The following is a 15,718-nucleotide window of genomic DNA, read 5'->3' as shown; positions in this document are numbered from 1 at the left end:
AAAATTGCACAGTTTGAAAAATTTTCTAAATTTTCATACATTGCAATGAAGTGTAGAGTTTGAAAATTTTCTCTCCTTGCATTAGAATGGATTGAAGTTCAAAAGTTTGAAAATTGTCCATGCATTAGAACGAAGTTGAAAAGTTTTCAAAATTTTCCATCCATGCATTACATTGGAATGAATTTGCAAAGTGCTAGAAAAATTTTCAGAAATTTAATTCATGCATTGTGTGATGTTGCAAAGGTTTAAAAATTTTCCTACATTCATCCATGCATTGGAAATGTGTTGCATATTTAAAATTTTGCCAATTTAATTCATGCATTAGCAAGATGTTGCAAAGTTTGACAAATTATCCATCCATGCATTGGATTGGAATAATGTGCCAAGTTTCAAATTTTCCATGCATGGCTTGAATTTAGGACTGACATGCAAATTTTCAAAAATTCTATATGCTTGAAATATTCATTTTTGAGAATTCCATCCATTTTGCATCATGTTGCAATGTTTTAAGCTTCAAAATTTCTTTTTTGAAAAATTCTATCCATTTTGCATCATGTTGCAATGTATCAAGCTTGGAAAATTTTCCATTGGCATATAAAAAAAAAAGGGGGGGGGGGGGGGGGGGGAATTTCATTCATTGAAAATTTTTATTCCATTTTCATGCGTAGGAATTTCATTGCAGCCATGAGCTCATAGTTTTTCATGCATGCATGCAGCCATGATAGTTTATCTTTCATTCCATTATCATGCATGCATAAGAATGACAAATTTTAAAATTTTGCTTGCATGCATGCATTCAGCTCTCAAAGAGGCATTCCAATTTGGCTGAAAAATTCACTTCCATGAGCCTACTGCCTTCATTTAGAGCACTCTAGCTCCATTTTAGAGTGCTCCAATTGTGAACCAATCTTGCATGCACCACTGCCTAATTTTAGAGCGCTCTAAATTCCATTTGGATTGCTCCAAATTTCAGCCCAACAACCCGAGCCTACTGTCCTAATTTCGAGCACTCGAAGACCAAATTTCGAGTGCTCGACATCTAACACACCTCTTAGCCAATCTCTCTGCCCCACGCTCGAGCACTCCAGCTCCCATTTGGAGTGCTCGAGCCCAACTCAAACCATCAACCACTCCTCAACCATGCCTGCCACTTCTCAAAACCAACCATCTCTCTCTCTCCACACAACCCATCACACACTCTCGGCCACTTTCATGCATAACCTGCATCCCTCTCAACAACCATGCTCTTCTCTCTCTCTCAACCCCACCTGCTGCACACCCCAAGCCAACTTCTTTCCTTTCACTCACAGCAACCAACTCCATGCAACCAACCAACCTCCAACCCAATGACCATACAAACCCACGTAACCCACTTCAAACCAAACAACCCACACCTCCTCACGACCAAACCACTACCACCTCTTCAAGCCGAGCACCACCCTCCAACTCATGCTCACCACAACCCAAACCAACAACCTTCCCAATCTCGGCATCTCTGCAGACACCCCACCAACCTTCCCAATCTCTCGGCATATCTCTCTTCAACCTTAACCAACCTCCAACCCAACCACCATCTTGCTCGACACCACAAACCAACCTTCTCTCATTCTCTCTCTACAACACCACCATGCATGACCCACCTGCATCCACCTCCCAAACCCACCCTCTCGACATCTACAAACCAACCCATCCATGCAACTTCACTCACAACACCATCATCTCTCGGCTTCCCATGCATCAACCCAACCCCACCAAAAACCAACCAACCTTCTCTCTCTAGGAAACAGCCAACTACCACACAAACCCAAAACCTTCCTCTCCTCAACCAAGCAATCCCACCTCACCATCCCGGCACCAACCTTCTGCACCCCATGCATGCCAATCAACCTCCCAACCTCCACAGCAGACAACCATCCTCACCACCCTGCATGCCTACGGCCTCTATGCATGCATGCACACCCCATGCATGCATGCCACCCACAACCCACCTAAACTTAACACAACACCACTCTCGGCAAAATAAACCTAACCAGCCACCATGCCCCGAGCACTCGCCACCCCATGCCTATTGCTCGAACCTTCCCAACCTAATCAACTCCAAACCATCACCTCTCGGCATAAGCCATTACACCCTCATCCACAACCAAAAACCAACAAACACACCACAAACCCACACACACCAACCTGCTGCAACACCATGCACCCACAACCAACCAAACAACTCACCAACCCAAACAACCCACCTCCCTCAACCAACAACACAAACCGAGCACTCGCAACACCCTCAAGCCTTCACTTCACTTCACTTTTCTCTCACTCGCATCACCCCAGCCACGACCCTGCATGCCCCATCACCCCATCAACCTTCTTCTTCATCCTCCCTCACCAACCCTCTCTCTCTCTACAACCCAACCATCCAACCAACGTCACCAAACTTCCTCATCCAAACCACCACTTTACCACCTCCAAGTCACAACCATCCAACCCCAACACACATCCAACCCTCATCTCTCTATCTCGGCAAACCACCAACCTCCTCTCTCTCTTTAAACCCTCATGCATGCCATTCAAAAAAAAAAAAACCAAGAACAAAAAAAAAAAAAAAAAAAAATTAAAAATAATAATAAATAAATAAATAAATTTGTTGTGCTCATTTTGAGGAGTGTGGGATTGACAATTTTGGAGGGTTGATTATGATTGTTGATGTTGCTCTAGGCTAGAGAGCATTTTTGTCTACAAATTTTTGGGTTTTCATGCACCATGCATTGTCTTTGCCTCTAATTTTTGTCTTGCACACCACCTGTTTGACAAAATTCCTGAGCCAACTTCATCTCTCTAAATTCCCTACTTTTGGCCCTATTTTGTTATCTATTTTAAACTTGTGGCTAATGTCTGCATTTGTGTTTTGTTTGGATTTTTATCTTGCACTAAAATTCAGGTTAGTGTTTTTATTTCTGTTTTGGTTTTTCTTACGAGCCTATGTTTTTACCTGTGTACATTAGTTATGTTTTGATAGGTCTTCATGTCCAAGTTTGGGGGATGCCGTTGCGAACTCACATGGCTGCACATCTACGTCGTCGTCACTCCACTTGGTATTATTGTTCTTTTCCCCCCTTTGCTCTTATTTTGGTATGCTTGTCTTCACACATTGAGGACACTGTATTATTCAAGTTTGGGGGTGCATTTATGCATTTTTGGTTTTGCATTTTTGCTAAGCAATGATAGGATAACTTGACACTAGTTGGAGATGAAGTATATGTTTAATACCTTGTGTATAGAAGCAATTGACATTTTTGAAAATAAAGAAAAATTTGAGTTGAAATGATCATGTGGATTCAAATCAGTCTATATAAATGTCTCAATTAGATTCTCGCTGGATTTGACACTCTTTTAAGCTTCACAATGCACAGATGCACATTGAAAACTTAACTGTGAGGCATGCAACTTGATTGACCTTGACCTTGGCCTAGTTAATTTGATTTGATGAACCTGATAGATGAATATCTTTGGCATGTTTTAAGTTGTCTAAAAAAAAAAAAAAAAAAAAAAAAAAAAAAAACTGAGAAAGAAAGAAAAAAAATGACCAGTTGACGTTCGTAACCTTTCCAACTCGAGCTATTAAGCCCTAGGAGTGTCTCTACACTTAACACCCTAAAGCCGTCTGGTTTGGGAGTTGTTGGCCTAACGCTTGCTACAAGGGTTGGTTAGAAAGCTTAAAGGACTTAAACATTGCACGGTCATTCAAAAAAAATTGTAATAAGCATGGTTCGTTGGAGTTCGTAGCCTTTCCAACTTGAGCTATTAAGCCCTAGGAGTGTCTCTACACTTAACACCCTAAAGCCATCTGGTTTGGGAGTTGTTGGCCTAACGCTTGTTACATAGGTTGGTTAGAAAGCTTAAGGGACTTCAGCATTGCACAACCATTCTATGTTTCGCTTATGAGTTACAATAAATTGTCAACAAGCAACAAAAGTTATCTTGTAAATAAAATCATGCCTTAGGGACCTCATTTAAAGGGGAATTCAATGATTCGAAAACTTGTGCTTGGAAATTGGAAAAGAAAGTAAAAGCCGCATGTTGAGAATCCAATTCACTTTCACTGAAGCTAGAGTTGATTTCCATTCAAGAGATGATAATTGAGTTATTTATATAGTCTATGATGTTGATACATGCATGTTGAAATGTGTTTAGTATCAATGCTTCATATATGCAAGGTAGTCTTCCCAATGACCCCATCTCCAGCTCTTTTTCTGTTTTAAGTTATTTTTGAGCTATGTATATATCTCATTTTACCATGGATGATATTTTTGTAGTAGCATGCCCATGGTTGTCTTTTCATTAAGTTTTTCATTGTAGTTTTGCTAAGGGACTAGCAAAATGTAAGTTTGGGGGTGTGATAAGCGCCGAATATTGCATATTCAAGCGCCCTTAATTGCATTAGTTAAGTCCATTGTTCGTTTAATTATGTAGATTACTTTCATTTGTATGTTTTTGTTCATTTTCAGGTTCAATTGCAATAAAGGAGCAAGAAGGGTGTTTTGTAGATTTTTTATCAACAATGTGCTCAAAAGCTGAATTTCAGGCAGCAGTGGAACTCGATTTTTATTGCCACTTTTGACCCAAAAAGCTCGAGATCTGGACTTCCATTATAAAATGGCATATTTAGATCTCTGAATTAGCTTTCTAAATCTTCAAATGGTTTGTCATTCAGAGCTCGGAGCAGAGAGTTATGGCCTTGTTACCAGAGGTGCGCAGAACTGCCTAGCAGCAATGAAATTCTGCCTTGATCTTCATTTTCGACCAACCATCCTTGAGAATTGGATCTCCACCAAACATGAAGTTTTTAGAGCTCTGAATTAGCTTTCCAAATCTTCAAAATTTTTGTCATTCGGAGTTCGGAGCACAAAGTTATGTCTGTTTTACCAAAGTAGGTCCGGGTAGAGCAAACCAAGCATAGGGCATTCTGCCCAAATTTCGAGTGCTCGAGGCCCTATTTCGAGCACTCGAAATTAGGGCAGAATTCTACATGACTCAGCCCACTTGTGCTAAGATTTTACCTACTTTGGAAGCTTTCCTTTATGAGTTGGTTGGGGATGTTTCTTGGAGAGGAGAGAGAGCTTTTTGGGTGGATTTCTTATCTAGATAAAGAGGGGAGAGCCACACATTTCATTTATCCTATATTCTAGCAAGATAGAGGAGAGAGAAGAGGGAAAAGAGGGGAGTTCTTCAAGCAAAGGAAGGAGCACGAAAATGGAGTCTTGGAAGGAGCTTCTTCCTTCTTCTAGCTTAGCAATGGGTAACTAACTCTTTCTCTAGGGAGGTGATGAAGTCCCTCCCTTGTAAGCATGTCCTAGGATAGTCTATTTTGGGGATTTGCCATGTATATTTTATGGTCTTTTCATAACTAAGAGCACCTCATTTGTTGTAATGAATGTTGATACATGCATGGATGATTTCTTTAAGTTGATTATCTTGTTTTAGATGATGTCTTAGACTAATCATATTGCTTGAGTTTTCATGGTGAGAGTGGAAGCAAGGTTATGAAATGGTTTCATGGCATGTTGATAGGTGACTTTGATAGACCATTGCTTAGGAAATCCTTTGATGGTGTATGCTTAACTTCTAACTCCATGTGCTTTATCATTTTGTCAAGAACTTGATAGTCTCTCATTTAAGTAAATGTGTATAAGCTACACCTTAGTTAGGTAGTCTAAGCATGTTTATCTTTTGATGGATTATACTTGTTTGAGACCTAATGTACCTCTTGATTACTTACATGGCAACCATGTGTTGCTATGTAAGTCTTGACCATCATATGTTGCTTTTCCCCCAATTTAGGTCTAATCTAGCATATGTATAGGGATGGAGGCGGATTCACTTCCCTAGTCTCCTCTTCTTAATCTTTTCATCCTAAATTCCTTGCAAATTAGTGTTTTATGCACTTTGAATTCCTAATTTAAGTGACAACAAACAAAACCTCTATGAACACCCCTTCATCATCCTAAGAATGACTCTAGACACTTAGGTTGCCTTAGACTAGCGCAGTCCCAGTGGTTCGACTTACCCGACCAATAGCCCTATTTTACAATGATTCGTGCTATTGCGAAGGTTGATGTTAATTGACCAACCGATCAATGCTATAGAACAACTGACGTAGGTTTTAACTCTCCCAAACCTAACTTCTAATACACCGAGAAAGGAATAAGATTCACATTTACTCTAAAGTCAAGAAGTGCTCGCTCTATCACATTGTTTCCAATGATGCAAGAAATTTTAGGAGCACCAGGATCTTTAACCTTGAAAGGAGTCTTGTACTTAAGAATAACACTGACCTGCTCAGTGAGACAAACTTTCTTAGGAACTTGGCTTTCTGATTTTCTCTTAAGAGTGCACAAGTTCTTTAGAAATTTGGAATAGGCTAGAATTTGCTTAATAGCATCGAGCAGAGAAAGATTGATTTTGACTTATTTAAAGACCTCCATCATATCTTGAATTTTCTCCCATTGTTTACCAAAGTGGGAGGGTTCCTTGAGATGTTTAGGATAGGGTGCTTTTGGCTCATAAGTTATCTCAGAGTTAGGAGTAGATGAAGAAGTGACTCCACCTTCAACTCCTTTTGTGGATTGTGGAATAGCACTTGAGGAAACATCCTTGGGATGCAGATTATGAATGATAGGAACAATGGGAATCCTAAGCCTTTCTTTTTCCTCCTATTATTTTTCAACTTGGTTATCAACCACTCTACCACTCCTCAATGTAGTGATAGCCTGAACTTGCTCATGATAAATACCTGAGGAATTGGTTTCATCAATCATGTAAGTCTGCCCTTCCAGGTTGGCTATTGGCTGACTAAGCAGCTTTCCATCCTCTTTTCAAGATAAAGTACTCGTTATTTGCCCAACTTGTGCCTCTAGCTTTGCTATGGCTTGAGAATGAGAATTAAGAAGTTGGGTATTGGATTTAAGATCAACAAGAGCATTGAGTACTTGTTCCTCAAAAGTAGAATTTCTAGGAGAAGGTGGAATATTTGGAGCTTGAGCGGGTTGATTCCTAAACTGAGGTGGATGATAAATACCAGATTGGTTAAAAGAATTATTTTGTGGCATAGGATTGGATGAATTTTGGTATTGCTCCTGAGATTGGGGAGCATTGTTCCCTTGACTTTGGTTACGCCATGACAGATTGGGATGATCTCTCCAGCCAGGATTATATGTAGAAGAATATGGATTATAAGCTGGTCTAAAGAATGCAACATTCACTTGCTCCTGTGGGATCTCAGATGATTGTCCCAGCTAGGGCAAGCATCAGCAAAATAGTCAGGATTAACACAGATGGAGCAAACTTCCTTTGGCAAGGTAGTTTGTGGATTAGCAACAGAAGCAAAGCCAGATGATAAAATTTGATCGAACCTACGGTTCAAGGCTTCTATTTAAGCAACTAACTCACTAGATTTATTTACCTCGTAAAGTGTTTCAACCTTATGCATTCCAGGTGAAGACCTAGACCTAGAGGAAGAAGCATGTTGCATTGAGTTTTCACTTAGGACCTTAAACAGTTCCAAAGCATCAGCCGGACTCTTACGCAGAAAAGCTCTATTACTGGAAGCATCAACCATATTTCTATAAGAATCTGTAAAATTATCATAAAAGATCTGTATTAAGTGTCATTGTGTAATATCATGGTATGGACACTTTCTTAGAAGATTATTATATCTCTCCCATGCATCATGGAGCAGTTCTATCAAGATTTAGGAAAATGCCATGATTTCTCTTCTCATTTGTGTGGTTTTACCCACAGTGCAGTATTTCTTCAAGAACTCCTGTTACAACATGTCCCATGTAGATATGGAATTTGTTGGAAGGGACTGCAACCAAGTTCTTGCTTTATCCTTGAGAGAAAATTGGAAACGACGCATTCTGAATGAATCATTGGTAAGAGTGGTTAACTTGGTAGTTGAACACAGTTCCAAAAACACATCCAAGTGCTTATAAGGATCCTCTATCACATACCCATGAAAGGAAGGAAGCATTTGGATCATAGCAGGGTTGATCTCAAAATGGGTTGCATCAGCATTCGAAAAAACAAAGCACGAAGGGGAAGTATATGTGGTAGGAATGAAATGAGCCCCCAATTTTGGTTGTGGTGAAAGAACAGTTGGCTCCCATTCTCCATTATCATTACCATTATTACCCGGTGTATTACGTTGCTTAGCCATGTTATCAGAGGAACTATCGATATTATTCTAGTATTTTTAAAGTTTTCTTAACTGACTTAAAGTTCTCTCTATTTTAGGATCATGCACTAAAGGTTTTGACCTATTTTGACGAGTTAACATGCACTGGTTCCACTAATCCTAACAGTAGCAAAAATAAAATATTCCAAGTAACAGAAAAACAGTAAAAACTTACAAAAGGTTTAATAAACCGAAGCTTTTCTCCCTTAAGTGTTTTTATCCTCACTGCTAATTTGTACCTGAAAAGAAAAAGAATTAAGTTGAGATATCAGGAAGTCTGAAGACTAGTAAACCAAAATAACTAATTAAAAACTAAACAAAAATAATCTCCCCGACAACGGCGCCAAAAATTGTTCATGTATTAGTGGTTGTTGTCGCGTTACACCAAAAGTTTGCAAAGAGATGAACTAAGAGTGTGAGTGTGCAATGTGGCCAAGTTTTAAATTTATAAAATCCACTACTACCTCTAACTAAAAATATAGCTAGGCTGAGAAGGGATCATCCCAAGGGATTGGTGGGTCGTATTACTATGGAAACAAGATTAGGGTTAGTAGGTCGAGTGATCCAAATGTGGTTGGTTTGGTTGATTAAACTATAATTAAGACTAAACAAGCTCAATATAAAACAAGTAATTAAAGGATAGAAAAAGCAAGAGAGAGAGGTCTTGGGACTTAGAGGTCACCACTAAGCATCACCTTTCTATACATTCAATTCATAATTAATGAGGGGGAAAACATATGTTGCAACAATAGTGAGTGTGTGTGGTTGTTTCAACAAGCATGGATGACCAATTAAGTATATATTATCTAAACAACATAATGAATAGCACAATATATCAAACTAAGCCATTAATCTTTCCTTTAAGCTCACAATCCAAACACATCACATGATTAGAGAAATATACTACTTGCAATCATAAGTATGGAACATTAAACAAGAAGTATGGATTGTCCTCCCAATTAACAACTAAGGTAACTACACTATATCTAAGCTAATGACATGAAAATTAAACTAATTAAATGTCGTGACCCGTGTTTTTCAATCCGGTGCGTCAGTGATAACCCGAAAGTTAACCTAATAGCGGATTCGAAATACGGAAGCAAAAGATAAAACCATAGTCCTTTGAGATATACATTATCTCTAAGGCACCAATGTGAGATTCTATGATGTCATGGAACTTAAGGAGAGCGAAAGAGGAAACTAGAGTTAAAACGGGTAAAATTCGTTAATGAAGGGTAAAATGGTCAATTCACAACTAAAAGGAGAAAATTAACTCTAAACAAGTCAAACAAGGTGAATACAACCTAATCTAATCATTTAACAACATTCCAAGAGGTTGTAAGAACATTGGCAAAGAATCCCACAAAATGCCCTTTCCTGGTTTAAGTGAAAACTAACCCTACCTCACTAAAACATGAATATCTCTCACTATCTTTTGCATATGAGGATGGAATTGATACCATTGGAAATCTGACTCAAAATCCTTGAGATTAGGCTCAAGAATCACCCCATTTGGATTAGAAACAAAGAAGTTATGGCATTTTGAAGTTGGACCATCAGTGCTGAAACCTAACTGGAAGCTGTGTGTGAGTCCAAGCTATTTCGGTCGACCGAAATAGAGTTTTGGTCGACCAAACTGGACAGAATGTTTTCTAAAAACATGTTTTTAAGTGTTGGTTGGTTCGGTAAACCGAATTGAAGCATCGGTCGACTGAAATAGGCCATCGGTCGACCGAAATGGCCCTGAACAGTAGAAATAACTACTGGAAATGGGTTTTTACTGTGCAATGAAGTTTCCAATTGCCATCGGTCGACCGAAATAGAGTTTCAGTCGACTGAAACACCTCAAAATGCTACTGTAAGGCTTGCTATATGCCTAAGGTGTTAAGGTTCAACCCATACTTTGAATCCCATAATGATTTGGTTCAAAAATGAAAGTTTAAAACTGATTTTCATGGAGAAGTGAGTGTGTGGACATGTTAACAAGTGTAATATGAATATGTAAATGTAAATCAATGGCTCATGGCCTTTTTCATATCCTTTACAAGATTTTCATATGCCAAACCTCCAAAGTTGGTCTAGATACATTTTTAAAACAAAAGTTGGCACCAAATGGATACAAATACTAATTTAAACATGCTTGGCCCTTGGCCTCCATACATACATGATTCTAATATCAAAAGTAAGTACTTAGGTATCATTACACATTAAGGTAGCTACATTAGCCTAAAAAATACCATACATCTATGGTATGCAAAAATATAACATCAAGAGAAAAACATGCTAAACACTTACATGTTAAAGTACAAAAATGCTTCAAATTGCTCATAAGCCTCTAAGGATGATGAGCATCCAAAAAAATTGTCTCCTTACCTAAAAAACAACCCTAACCACTAGGGTGAGTAATTAAGTTACTCGTAGGAAGAAGCATATGTGTATACCGTAAAGTTTCAATATCATTGTAAGATCAATATAGACGAATACAAGGGAGCATTCCACTTAACGTCTATATTCGAGGTGTTATAAGGGATCATCTTAAGCTAACTTAAATATCTCTTAGTAACATATATTAATATCAATGTACTTAACAACATCAATTCGCCAAATACAAAAATCACAAGTTACAATTAAGCATTGGTTGTCAACTTGGAATTTAATGCGAAATCAATTAGTGGAATACTTGGACATCACGTCTCGGACTAAACCAAGATTAAAATGGTTATTTCGGGCGTTAACCCGCTTGGAAGACCTCGTGCACACTATCTCAATTGGGGAGAACTCATACCTCCCGCACTAGAGCCAAACTCTAGCCATATCACCTGTAACAATGTCCCAAGATAATCCAAAATATAGCAAGTTCAAAACTCATACATAATTATTAAGGCATATAAACCATCTTCCATGCACAAGTATTTTGAAACCACACAAACCATGTCTTAGGGTTCCAAGTCTAAAATGGCATACCAAATGACAAGTCCTCATCATGATATTTTGTACAATACAATACCACCAACTTATCAATTTAAATCATGCCTCAACAATAAGCTACATATGCTAGATTACAACATTATAGTAACAAGCTTCTAAAATAATTACAATTACCAATAGTAATCAACTAGAATGTAGGATTAACATCACAATAGTATAGTAACTCAAATCAATAAGAGTTTATACAACATTTATAATCCTACTTAAGATACATACACAATATACATGCTAAATTCAAAAAATCCTAAGTCAATCATAAGGATTTTCTATAATATGTAAAACTATCATATTAAGAGCATGTACACAATATATATTAAACCCCAAAGGATTTCAAAATACTTAAAATATAAACATACTACCACCCCTACCTCAATAGAGAATTGAATCTCTATAATCCAAGCAACCAAGCTCAAAATAGAAAGCAAGTTTAGTGAAGAGGAGAGTGAGGGGAAACTTTTGTGTTCCAAGGTTTGACGTCTAGGGTGAATGGAAGGAGGCCAAAAGTGAGGTCAAAGCTCTAAGCTAAGCTTTTCCTTCAATGGTGGCAAGGTTAGGGTTCTTAAAGAACAAGTGCAAATGAAAGGAATAAAGTGAAAATGGTGAGTGGAGGATCTAGTATTCCTTCACTCACTATGTGCTCTTACACTACCTCTCACTCACACACAATGCAAGACTTATTTTGGTGCCTACATTTGTCACAAATCCAAGGCTCCTTCCTAGGCTTAATCCTAAGCTTACACTTGGCAACCATCTAAGCCGACAAGTGCTCCAATCCTAGGCCAACAAGTGGGTGAATCTCCACCCTCCAAATGTTAAGAGATCATACTCCCAAGTCACTCCACCCCAATGCCAAGAAGTGGCTCCATGAGAATGTGACACTTGTCACATTTTCCAAAAATTGCAAAAAGATCCTTTTTCAAAATATCTTACAAATTAAATTGCAAAAGATCCTTAAAATGAAAGATAATTATTTTATGTAATTACACAAAAACCCAAAAAATAAAGAATAATTACAATGAAGTATGCATCCATGCCCTTTATGAAAAAAGTAAGTAACTTACATGCTTTTCTACAGAAGTAAAAATACCACTATCATGGAAATCAAGTATTATGGATGCATGCAAAACCGGAATCAAATCCGAGCACAACAAGTGAGGTTATGTAAGGAAAAATGATAAACGAGAAAAAGACGAAATAAGGAAAAAACAAAATATGAAAAAAGACGAAAAAAGAAAATCGTCGAAAAAGGAAAAGGAGGAAAAAGACCGTTTCATTACATTAAACTAAGGGAAAGGCACAATCCATCAAGAAATGAGTATAAACCATCAAATAAACCACAAGAGCATTCTATTAAGCACTATGTCTTGATAATCTCTAGATCTATAGCATCAACACACATAGACATGCATCAACAACACAAGAGCTAGAGATAAACACATAGACATCTATTCTAGTATACATAGACATATGGATAGAATGAAATGATTAATTGGAAGAATTAAACCACACAAATCATTGAATAAATAAGATCTATGTATATAAAATGTCAAAACATGTATTACAACACAAATCCCCTAAAAAATACATAAATCAAGATAAAGAAGGCATGCTTAGGGCTAAATCTAGCGCCAAGAGGATGTCTAGCCACTCATAGATGGTGTCCTCCAACCCTCGAGGGCTATCTCCATGGTAGAAATGCTCTTCTTTTTGAGGTAGATGGAAGACTTCCCAAGAATGTGTCTCTAGCCTCCTCTTCTCTTTTCTTCCTCTTTAAGAATATAATATCAAATGTTGTATCTAAAAAAACATATATGTAAAAGTGGCTCATAATCTTTATATAGGTAGCTCAAATGTCACACCCAATGGTCTTGGCTCGTACACAAGGGCTCCTCCAATGATTGCACCATGAGACAACTTTTAATGAGCTAGAAATTGATTTAATTCGCACTTGAGAGGGTTTGATCGATCGAACCTATGCTGAGATCGATCGAACTTGGTTGAGATCTATCAAACTTTGGCTGGATCGATCCTCCCATGGCGTCGCCTTTTTGGATAAAGACAAATCTGAGATATTTTTGAGATATTTTGGGAAAGAGACAAAAGTGGTGGGTGGGGTGATACAACAGGATAAGATGGAATTTTTTCGAGCGATCTGATAAATGTTGGATCAATCGAACATTGTGGGATCTTTGGATAAGGACAAAAGAGCTTGGATCCATCTTGGAGTGCAGAGATCGATCTATGTCAGATCGATCAAAGAAATTCTGTGATTGATCGAACTTTGCTGAACTTCCACCACTTGCTTCATTTTGCTTCCACTTTGCTCCTTTCTTTCATTCATCTTAAGATTGCTTAAATTTTGCTTTTATTTGGCTAAATTAGCTTATTTTAGGGATAAGTGACTGAAAACCGAAATAACATGAAATCAATCCAAAGCGAAAAAATAAGATAGATAAAGGTTCTAGAATATATAAGCTTAAAAGATTTAAATGCCCACTTTTCAACGCTCATCATGTATCTTGCAATAATAAAATACCCGCTCGCAATAGAACGATATCGTGTAGGATAGCTCTATGCAAAGAGGATGTCGAACCCACAGAGAGATGAGATTTGCTTTAGTCTTTAATTTCGTTTATTAGTTTACAGGTAACTTGGTTGGAAAGTTCGTTCGTTGTCATGATTTAACAAACTAAAATTATAACAAAATAGTTAACTAGAATGAATTAAACTAATTTAAATGATCATAGAGAAAGTTTTAGGGCTTTAACTTCACCACAACCATTGAATTATGGTTAATTATACTAACTCTGGGAATTTAACAATGATATTTTTCGAAAGAATTGAACTTAGTGACATTCATTCAATTCGGGTTTTAAAGAAAGATGTTTTACAAGATTAGCTAACTATAACCTATATGCGGTTAGCATGGACTATCCGCCTACCTACTCTACCTAATTTAACTACTGTGCGAATGAACCACCTTTCCTAAGTATTGATTATGAAAACATTCTGTTGTAAAAAACATAGAAGTACCATTATATGACCTCTATTCTTGTGTCCGGTAGGGTTCTGCCAGATACTGCACAACAAGATAGGTTGGGAATAGAGAATAAACTATTACATCTAAGATAAGGGAATAACAATTTATAATCTATCAGAGCGTGAAAACCACTTGAGTTGTCTCAAGTGCTCATAGTCATATATAATCAAGAAAAATAATCATACATTAAATTAAACCTAGAGTTAAAACAATCAAACCATAATATTAGGTTGGGTTACATTAGTGCCCTAAGAGAGGAATTAGCTACTCATGACGAGGTTGGATATCATATGTGTTGAGTTCATCTCCATTGTCACGGACGACACTTCTCTTCTCAGGATCTGCACTTTTTAGGAACCCTAAAAGCCACCACACCTTCAGCCTTCTGAATAACACCGTCAAAAGAGATTAAAATTTTGGACCCCTTCTATCAAGGCTTACGCCTTTTTTTATAGAAGAAAATAAGTATTTGGTGGGCTTTTAGGTCTTATGGCCTAACCGGGATGAGATACGGCTGGTAAAGAGAGTAATCCCGTAATATTAATCTGACATGTCATGGAAGGCTTGAGCTTCAGGAATAGATGCTCGAGCTTTAGGGTTTATGCTTAAGCATTAGGAATAATGCTCGAGCTTCTCTGGATGGATGCTCGAGCTTCAATAAATGGTGCTCGATCTTCACTTTGACACTTAGCCAATTTTCTTCAACTATTTTCCGAAGCGTCTTTTTCTTCAACACTTAGAATATTTTTGGGGTTGAACTCTTTTAACATTGCTCGATCCAAGCTTCATGGGCTCGAGCACTAGGTACTAGGCTCGAGCATTTGGGGCTCAAGGCTCGAGCATCAGTGGATGATGCCCGATCCTTAATGGATGGTGCTCGATCCTGGAGATGAGGCACAAGACCTAGGAGTATAGCCTTCAATTAAAATTAACTCATTAATTTTCGATGCCTTATGCTCAAGCTTGAGGGTCGAGGCTCAAGCACCCTTGGTTAAGGCTCGAGCACCCTGTGGTAAGGCTCGAGCATCAAGGTACAAAGCTCGAGCATTTGGGCCTTGTTGATTTTTCTTCTCTTCTTTGTTGTAATGCTCAAGCCTCAACACTTGGGCTTGAGCTCTAAGGCTTGAATTGCTTCAAATTTCACCATTTTAACTCTCGGCTTGCTCTGAATGACCGACAAGGACTCTGTGACCTTCGATATCATCATAAAGTCTTGGTTTTAACCATTTTTCTGGATAAGTACCTACAAATACACATTAAACATAAATTAGTCTAATTATGGATAGAAGTATCACTTTAGGCCTTAACATATACATACTTAGGGGTTCGAATATGCATATATTCAGCTCTTATCAACCATGTTGTCTCATTTTCTTTTGTCTTTTCGTGATGTAGTCATAGTAGTGTTAGAGGTGTCGGTGTCATCTCTTAGTACTTCGTGGTGGTCTTGACGTCAT

This window comes from Cornus florida, unplaced genomic scaffold, assembly GCF_030987335.1.
Source record: "Cornus florida cultivar Cherokee Brave unplaced genomic scaffold, ASM3098733v1 CherokeeBrave_3.0.0_Hap2_Chr05, whole genome shotgun sequence".
NCBI lineage: Eukaryota > Viridiplantae > Streptophyta > Magnoliopsida > Cornales > Cornaceae > Cornus > Cornus florida.
This window is presented reverse-complemented; position numbering follows the sequence as displayed.